The sequence below is a fragment of the Callithrix jacchus genome, chromosome 21 (assembly GCF_049354715.1).
Source record: "Callithrix jacchus isolate 240 chromosome 21, calJac240_pri, whole genome shotgun sequence".
Classification (NCBI taxonomy): domain Eukaryota; kingdom Metazoa; phylum Chordata; class Mammalia; order Primates; family Cebidae; genus Callithrix; species Callithrix jacchus.
The window spans coordinates 4,259,924-4,270,335 of NC_133522.1; positions in this window are offsets into that span (position 1 = coordinate 4,259,924).

Consider the following 10,412-nt stretch of genomic DNA (forward strand, 5'->3'; position numbering starts at 1 on the left):
TCAAATATTTCAGCTTTGTACCACAAAGAGCTGTACAGCTTGCATTAACTACTCCAGGGAGCCATGCTTCGTAAATGCACACTCTTTACCATAGTGAATCCTTAACCAAGGACAGTCTGCAAATGGCAGATCCAAGATAAAGCTGCTTCTTCCTAGCAAATATCACCTGCCTTTTAACCTAGAAATCCAGATGACACAGTTATAAGTCCTGGTAAACTGCCTTCTTTTATTCCTTTGGGAGGTGACCCAAGTTAAAAAAAAAAAAATGAGAGTTTATCAGATGAGCTTCTGTATGTATCTATGTACCTCCTCCTTTTCCGAGCTATAATTTTGATATAAACAGATTTTCCACAATTTGTGAAACCCTATGATATCCAGAGCAAACATCAAGTTGGAACTGTAACTTGTCTTTCCTCACGTAGATCTACTCCCTGCATCTCTTTAGTTGCATTTCCTGTCATATTCCTCCCCACACTATGCCCTGCTGCATACCTGAGCCAATGCTCCTCGGCTGATTTCTGGTTTCTCCACACACAACGATGTCACCTGCCTCCTTGCCTTTGCCCTTGCTCCTTTCTCTAATAGAACCACCCTCAATCTGTCTTCCCCGACACACTGATGCCAGTTTCTCCGTACAGATTCAGTATAGGCATCACCTACTATCTCACCCCAGTATGAGACATGATGACCTCTTCTTTGCACCCTGCATCCTATACCTATCTTTCTTTTTTTAATGTTATAAACCTTATTGACTTGGACTTTAGCTCCACCCCTATTTTTCCCATAGAATTCAATTTGGGGACACCATATTTACATCTCCTACATATTTCTTTCCATAAGTTTTAGTTTATCAAATTATAAATACTGATACAATCTTCATCCAATACATTTTTTATATGATGAGATAAATTGCAACAATCGGGATTTATACATACTGTGTGTTGTTTATTAACCCAAGAGTGCTGATGATACTGTGAGATTTAGTATAGCTTTTATCTTTTCAAATCTGTCAAGTTCAGAATATAGTTCAATCACTTTTAAAATGCATTTTAAATGTTTTAAACAATTTCTCCTTTATTTTAGATTCAGGGGATATATTGTGTAATGCTGAAGTTTGCAGTACAAATGATCATGTCACCAGGTATAAAGCATAGTACCCAACATTAGTTTTCAACACTTCCCCCCTCCTCACCTCTACAGTCCCCAGTATTTATTGTTGCCACTTTTATGACCATGAGTACCCAGTGTTTAGTTCCCACTTATAAGTCAGAAACACGTAGTTTTTGGTTTTCTGTTTCTGCATTAATTTGCTCAGAACAGTGGTTTCCAGCTGCATGCATGTTACTGCAAAGGATGTGATTTCATTCTGTTTTATGCCTATGCCCATTTTAATCTTCATACTGTATTAACAATTTCTTATGATATATTTCCTGATAGGTAGAGATCTGGTTTTATTGCCACATTTCTAAAATTGAATCTATATTCCAGAATAAATATTCAAATTCCCTAAATTATGAGCATTTTAAAGTTACTAAATACCCGTTTAAAGAACTAAGCTTATCTTAAGACAATCTCATTTCTTCAATTAAAAAATAAAAACTGTGCAAGTGGCTGTAGATACGGCAGTAGGTAAGAGGGCCAGAACCCTGCTCTCACTTGATAGCATATGGTAGCACTGCTCAGGAAGTTCTCTGCTGGCCTCCTATGTCAGGATTTCTTGAACGGACAGAAAACTAAAATGCAGATGTCTAGGCCAAGTGCATGAATAGATTCCAGGCATTTGCATTTTTCTAAGAATTTCCCAAGTTTCTTATCATACACTCAAGACTTTTGAGGATCTTCAGTTTACTAGAGACGAAATTCTAAATACAATTTCATAAACTAAAGATTGATTCAATAGTTAAGCTAAGTTTCACTATACAAAAGCAGCCAGGCCATAAAGCATGTGTTTTCTTCATTTCAACAATTACAGTCTTCCAATAGAGTCACAATAAAAATAATCTGTACTATGAAAGGAAACACACACACACACACACACACACACACACACACCTTACTACAGGAAACAAAACTGCTCAAAATTAGATACATTTCTTAATACTTGGAAAACGCTGACAACTTACAAAACAAAGAAAGATCCCTGAACACTCCTGAACTTTTTAGCTTTATAGTTACTAACCATATATCACTCATAATCCTTGCAATACATGCCGATTTTCATCACTGTCAACTATATGTGGCTTTTGGAGAATATATGTGTATATCTATTTCCCCCAAGGTGTAGTTTTATTTATATGTGTATAAAATATATGTGTGGAAAAATTGTATATATATATACATATATGTGCCTTTTATACATATTCATGTATGTGCCTTTTCTTCCCAAGATGGCTATTCCTTGAAATCAGGGACTGACCATCCTTTAAAATTCTTATTTGCCCATAGAAAAATGAGCATGTCAGAGGACGCCAAAGCTAACAGAAAAACAGTTTGAGAGTAAAGTTTCTATTTAAAAAGCAAAATATAATACATAGATAATAAAAAGTCCAGTTATTTATTTGTTCATTTAATTTGTTTAGAAATAGTATATTTAGAAATAAATATAGGGACATTGTTTCTGTACTCTTATCATTCTTTCTTATACCATTATTCTCAAATTGGAAAAGTACATTTGCAGTGGCTTTAGGGCATTGTAGTTATAATTAGACAAAACTGAACATGAGCCCTAGAATTTTAGGAAAGATATACCCAGACTATCAGAAAGAGCAGGAGAATATTAATTTGAATGATTCCCTGAGGCATAGTTTATTTTTCAGTAGGACATAAAAAATATGTATCTCCCAACTTAGTACTATTAAAAAAAAAGAAAAGACTCTTAATATAATTTCTTCTCCAAAAAGTTTTTGAGAAAACTGTAATACAATAATCACAGGGTTTCTCTGTAAGCCTTGCTCAAAATTTTTCAAAGAACCCAGTTTAAACTGCCTTCCACCTGGATGACTGGGCCTTTAGCTGTCTTGTTGTTTTTTTCAATCTTATTTAACAATGATTGTTTTTGTCTTACTAGCTAATTCTTAAGTTCAAAAACTAAAATTCACACATTATTAAATAGGAATAATACACATAATTTATGTTAATGTGTATGAAATAGTTTAACAAACATTTGCAAGGACAAAGTCACTTAGACTTTAAAAAGGAAAAAACTCAGACTCATATATATATTTTATGCTGTTTCATTTTTATTAAATGTGTGTGTAAGCACATACTGAATTTCAGGTAATAAAGAAGGCATGATAGTGATAGAAATACAAATAAGACAGTTTACATGTTAAGGGAGCTCAACGCTTACTAAATGAAAGAGAATATGTACTCAAAAAATGTACTAGGAGCTAGAAAAGACTAATGCCAAAATAGAAATAAATATGATTATGTTTTACAAATTTTGATAAGATATTTAACCACTTTGTTCCTTAATTTTCTCATTTGAATATGAGAATAAGGAAAGAAGAAAGAATTTTTTATAGGATTAAGGACAAAATATCACAGTATTGTTTCATTCTATTAGGAGGTCCCCAGGAGATTAGAACTATTATCATTTTTACTTAAGAGATCTTCATGAAAGCAGAGTTTTATATGGAAGTAAAAGAGAGAGAGAGAGAGAAACAGACACATGTGATATTCCTAGTGGAAGCAGAGAGGCAGATAAAACATTCCAGATATATACAAGAAAAGACCTTAAGAGAGCATTTTTTAATTTCAGAAAGACTAAGGATAAATTTTTAACAGAATTATCTCCACTGATTCTATTTAACAAATGAATGCCTATTAATTTTTTTCACAAATTTTCTAGAAAGGTAGACCTGTATCACATTATTTGTTCTTTTGTAAAGTAATGCATTACTTTTCCCTCAAAAAAAAAAAAAAAAAACAGGGTAGACTAAATAACTCAGTGTAAATTGGTCAGTAAGGTAGGATCTATGTAGATAAATAAAATTAAACCATTGAAATTTTAACAATTCAAACATGAACACCACTATCCATGAACAATGATATGATGTTTAGTTTAAAGAATGTGATTGTCATTAGAACATAACCATATCTTTACAATGAATAATACACGTGTTGGCCTTGTGAGTAGGTGTGAGCATCAGAAGGGAAGGAGAGGTGCTGTTTTGGGAAAGAAGGGAATAGCACACATCTATGACTGCTCCTTACGGTGCCTACACATCTAATTGCTATTATTTAGTCTGGGAATGCTGATACACTTGAGACAACTCATACTAAAACTCAGGGAAAATTGTTCTTTATCATTGTGAAACCATGTCTTATAATACTTCCTCCTACTTTAAAGAAAAACAAAATTCATGAGAATAAATTCTGGTATAATTCTGCTGCTTAGGGATACTTCTAAGCTTTTATTGGCAGATACTTTTACTATTAACTGTGCCAAGAGAAACACAAGCTTTTTCTCTGTCTTCCTATCTTTTAGGGTGAAACTATGTTCCCTAGTCATTTTAGGTTTTATCAAAGCTGCTAATGTTACCGTATTTGAATTTTCAATAGACAGACTAACATATTTCTTACATTCATGCTACATATTTTTCCTGCAAATTATTCTTTCACTACTAGATTATTTTACTTTTTAAATTTTTTTCAATGTAATATTAATAGGTTTTGCTGCCAATTCTTCAAGTGAAGTTAGGAAATGTGCCATTCATCTAAATTGTAGAATGTTGCTGAATAATGAAAATTTTATTCAGTAAGATTTTTGCTTAAGCCTAAGCTTGTATTACAGTTCTCCAGAAAACAAGATAAGCCATAGGGTCTGTGTATGTGTGTACACACAAAAAGACTTATGGGAAATTGATTTACATGATTTTGGAGGCTGACAAATCCCAAGATCTGCTGCTGGCAAGCTTGAGATGCATGAAGAGTGAATGTTTCATTTCAAGTCCAGAGGCAGGAAAAAACTCATGTTCTATTCTAGCACAAAAGCATTCAGGCAGGAGGAATTTTCTCTGACAGTGGAGGGTCAGACTCTTGGTTCTATTCAAACCTTCAACTGATTGAATGAGGCCCACTCATATTATGGAGGGTAATCTGTTTTACTCAGTCTTTCATTTTAAATGTTAACTCATCAAAAAAACACGCATGCAGAAACACCCAGAATAATGCTTGACTAAATAAATATCTGGACACCCATGGTTAAGTCAAGTTAGACGCACAATTTAGTCATCACAGTACCTGACTTCACATTTTTTAAAATGCAAATAAAAAGATGCACATTTTTAATGGCACTAGAAGGTAGGTATATTGATTAAAGTTATTACAGGCTCTAGAATAAATGTTCATTAATTATAGCAGAGTGAGATCTTGAGAAATATTAGTGGAGGCTGAAAACTGTAGAGAAGAATACTACACCCCTTTTTAATTGAATCTATAGATTTACTTTAGGGGCACAGACTCTTAAATGATTGAAGAAGAAAACTGTCTCTTACTAAATCTACGTGAGTTCTTAGGGCATATTCATAGTATTTCTATTAGGACTTCTCTTTTTATATCTGTTTTAAGAATGCATTTCCCAGTAATGTGGTACAAATAGTGTTTGACAATACACATACTGTTACTGCATTTCCAGATATTGGGAAGACAAAAAAAAAAAAAAAAACTGGGAAAAGCCACAGCAACAATATACTGTGGACACAATATTGTTTTATACACTTATGCTAACTACAGAGAATCTGTAGTTGTCCAAAAGCAAAGTATTTTCCATATAGCCAGGGCCATATATGAAACTAAATAAGTGTTTTATGTTATAGCAGAGCCACTTTAAGTAAATAACTTCCAGATAAAGAAGTTACAACCTATCAATGCTACTGAGATACTGACACCACTTACCTGGTGAATGAGAGATACTGAGATGATCCAGCAGTCGAGATTCAAAAACTATTGCTTTGGAAACACAGAAAATAGTTCTATCGTTAAAGTTTTAAAATGAATAGCTGCAGATTTTAAACTTATTTTCTTATGTTAATAACTAATAAAAACCATATTTTGAAGTTAAAAAAATGAAAAACAAATGAACCAACAGACCCTAGAAGTTAAAGTCAAGCAGAAAACACGACAAAACCCGGTAGTTAAACTGCTTAAGACCAGTGGTAATGCCTTAAAAGTGGCCAGAGGAAAATGACAGATAACGTACAATTTAAACTGGACGAACAATTCAAGTCAGAAAACTGTGAAGCAGTTTCTTTAAAGTAATAAAATTTAAAAAGGAGTATTTTTCAAATACAAAGGCCAAATCAAGACATTCTCAGCCATGCAAAAGCTGAAACAAATGTTAGAAATTCAAACACAGAAGAGCTGAAGCAATACAGCAGATCTGTACTGCAAGAAAGTCAATCTTGCTGCAATTAGCCTTACCAAGAGAAAGAAATGTCAAATTAGTCCTTCAGGAAGAAAAATGATGCCAGGTGTAAATGTGAATTCCACAAAAATGCAAGAAATAGCAAAACTGTTAAGGGCATGAGGAAGCAAAACAATCTTTTATCACATTATTTAAATATCTTTAAAAGATAATATGTTTAAACAAAGACAATAATAGGAAATTACAGCCTATGTACAATTTAAATGTATGGTATCAACAGAGCAAATACCTGCGTAGGAGAACTGTACATATACCAACATCTGAAATTAAAAGTGTCAATTCTGGTTTTTTTTTTATTATTATTTTTTATTTTTAGATCGAGTCTTGCTTGTTGCCCAGGCTGGAGTGCAGTGTTGGAATCTCGGCTCACTGCAACTTCTGCCTCCCAGGTTCAAAATTTAGCATCAGCCTCCTAAATAGCTGAGACTACAGGTGTGTACCACCACACCTGGCTAATTTTTTTTTGGTTGTTGTTAAAATAATCAGTTCTTTCAAGAAAACTGGCTCTTTCTTTTCAATCAACTTTTTCTAAAACACTCACTCCAATGGACTTCAAACTAATCTGAAATTAGAGTCCACTAACCCTACCATCTCCTTAATCTCTTTTTATCCTTACTGTGGTCTATGGCCAACACTCCCCTGATTAAACCCATAGTTTACTTAAGCCTGCTCCACTTTGTTGTACTCTTCTAAAGAACTTTTGCTTTAATCTGTCTACAGCTTACTACAAACTAAAGAATCTCATTCCTGTACAGCACTTTTTAATTTTTTTTTTTTGCCTTTAATCCAAGTAACTGAGGATTTTCTGAAAATCTGAAAGGGTTTTGGTACCAATTTGAGTGACTCTAAGGGCCCTTAATTGAAATAAAAGAAACTTCAGCTAAGTTGAGCTTGCAGTGTCAATAACGGTGTCGCAAATCACTGCTCAAAACAGTTGAGAAAACCATGACCATCTCCACTATAAAGTAGATGTGGTTCTATGGACACTAGTGGCACTAGATGAGTAACTGGCACGAAGCACAGGCCACCTCAGAGTCCATCTTGTTGAAATTAGCCTGACGAAGAGAAAGAGATACTTTGTCTCCAAATAGTTTAACCTTTTATTCTTAATTCAAAGTCTAGGGTAATACATCTGATAGATGTAGCTCAGATGCATTACCCTAGACTTTGTATATAATCATTAATATGCATTACCCTAGACTTTGTATATAATCATTAATATACATTACCCTAGACTTTGTATATAATCATTTATATAATCATTATAGACATTTGTATATAATCATTTATATAATCATTATATACATTTGTTGCCCAAACTCTGGCAACAAGAATGGCTGAGAAAATGATTATATATGTTTCAACCTTCTTAGGCCTTGCCTTCCGCTGACACTGATAGAATATTTATTATGTATCACATCATAGGTGATAATGATAATGTTTCAAGTTTCTGAAACTTGAGAAGATTATAAAGATATGGGTGTTCAAGACTGGCTCAGCCTCCCCGCCTACATCTTTATTCTGTGCTCAATGCCACTGAACATGGCACTTCAAGTTTGTCAGCTTTGGGACACAATTGGATTCCTTGCTCCTCCTCGGCTTGCAGATGTCCTAGTGTGGGACCTTGTGATTATTGTGTGAATCCTTCACCAGCAACCAGGGTATTCAGGTTCTCTCATAAGAACTGACTAGGGGGCTGGCATGACTCATGGAGATAAAGGAAGAACAGTGTAGTAGGGGCCCACCTGAGAGCCACAGGGGCAGGGGAGCCCCCTGTCCCCAGCTAAGAGAGGCAATGAGTGAGCACGCTACTCAGTCACAGAAGTTGTGCTTTTTCCACAGAACTGTGCAACCCACAGATTGGAAGATCCCACTTGTGAATCCATGCCACCAGGGCCTAGTGTCCCAACCCTGGAACATACAGATTCTCAACAGCCTCTCAGCTGGAATCTGCTGAAGCCTATGGAACTCCAGGGAGGAGGGATGGCCAGCACCAGCTGCCGCTGCCTGCTGTCTAAACCATTTGAGCTCCCTAAGGGAGGGGCAGCAGCCAGTACTGGGACTCTCAACTGCCTAACACACTAAGCTCCCTAGGTAGGGGGAGGGTAGCATACACCTCAGTAGCTCCAGGCTGCATTTTTCCCCTGCTACAGCCAGGAGGCTGGATGGCTTGGTCCCAAGCTGGGTCCCCACAGCCCAACACACCAGCTGTGCCAGTCTGTGTGTTGACCCTCACTCATTCTTCCTCACTGGGCAGGGCTTCCTTGCAGGAACTCCAATAACTCCAGCCAGAGGCTCAGGGACAGAGCCTGGATCTCTCTGGGAATGAGTCCCTAGTGGGAAGATGGCCACAGTCTCTGAGGACCAGCAGACTTAGACTTTCCTCCTGGTTGTTCTGAAGATTCATGGCAGCCTAGACGAGTGGGTTTCCCCAAAATGAAGTACACCCCCTCCACCAAGGGACAAAGTGCTTCCTTAAATGCATCCTGTTCTCTGTGCCACGCAACTCAGTGAGACCCTGCAACAGGGGGTGTCAAACACCCTACACAGGAACAATCCTACTGGCATCAGATTGGAGCCCCCAGAGGTCAGAGATCCCAGAAGGGGAAGGCACCCATCTTCCTTGTTCTCCGGCCTCCTTGAGTGACCTCTCCAGGCATGGGAGTGAATCAGATGAATAGGATCTGAAATGAACCCCCAGCAAATGGCAGCAGCCCTGCAGAAGAGAGGCCTGACTCCTGAAAGTAAAACAGAGAAGCAGAAGCAACAACAGAGCATGAACAACCACAAATAAAGCACCCCAAAAAGCCCATCCAAGGTTCAGCAGCCTCAAAAATTGAATCTAGACAAACTCAAGAAGATGAGAAAGAATCAATGAAAAAATGCTGAAAACCCAAAAGGCTAGGGTACCTCTTCTCCAAATGATCACAACATTATCCCCATTAGGGGCACAGAACTGGATGATCAGATAGACAAATCGACACAAGCAGGCTTCAGAAGATGGGTTAAAAAAAAAAAGAAGGGGAGAAGAAAAGAAAGCACACTGCCATGTGTGTACCTACGCAACTGTCTTGCATGCTCTGCTCATGTACCCCAAAACCTATAATCCAATAAAAAATTAAAAAAAAAAAAAAGAAAAGAAAACTATGCTGAGCTAAAGGAGCATATTCTAACCCAATGCAAAGAAACAAAGAAATGTGATAAAAGGCTAGAGGAGTTGCTAACTAGAATAAGCAGTTTGGAGAGGAGCATAAATGACCTGATACAGCTGAAAAACAGCATGAGAACTTCATGAAGCATACACAAGTATCAATAACCAAATCAACCAAGCAGAAGAAAGAATATCAGAGGTTGAAGCCCACCTTGCTGAAATAAGACATACAGACAAGACTAAAAAAAAAAAAAAGAATGAAAAGGAATAAACAAAGCCTCCATGAAATATGGGACCTCATAAAAAGACTGAACTTATGATTGACTGGAGTACAAGAAGGAGATGGGGAGGGTGGAAACAAACTGGAAAACACATTTCAGGATATTATCCAGGAGAACTTCCCCGACCTAGCAAGACAGACCAACATGCAAATTCAGGAAATATACAGAACACAACGAAGATACTTCAAGCGAAGATCAACCCCAAGACAGAATCATCTGATTCTCCAAGGACAAAATGAAGGAAAAACTGTTAAGAGCAGCCATAGAGAAAGGCCAGATCACCTACAAAGGGAAGCCCATCAGACGAACAGTAGACCTCTCAGCAGAAACTCTAAAAGCCAGAAGCAACTGGGGGCCATTATTCAATATTCTTAAAGAAAAGAATTTTTAACCCAGAATTTCAGATGCAGCCAAACTAAGCTTCATAAGTGAAGGAAAAATAAAATCCTTTCCAGACAAGAAAATACAGAGGGATTTCATCACCACTAGGCCTGTGCTGCAAGAGTTCCTGGTGTAAGCAGTAAATATGGAAAGGAAAAACCCAGTAGCAGCC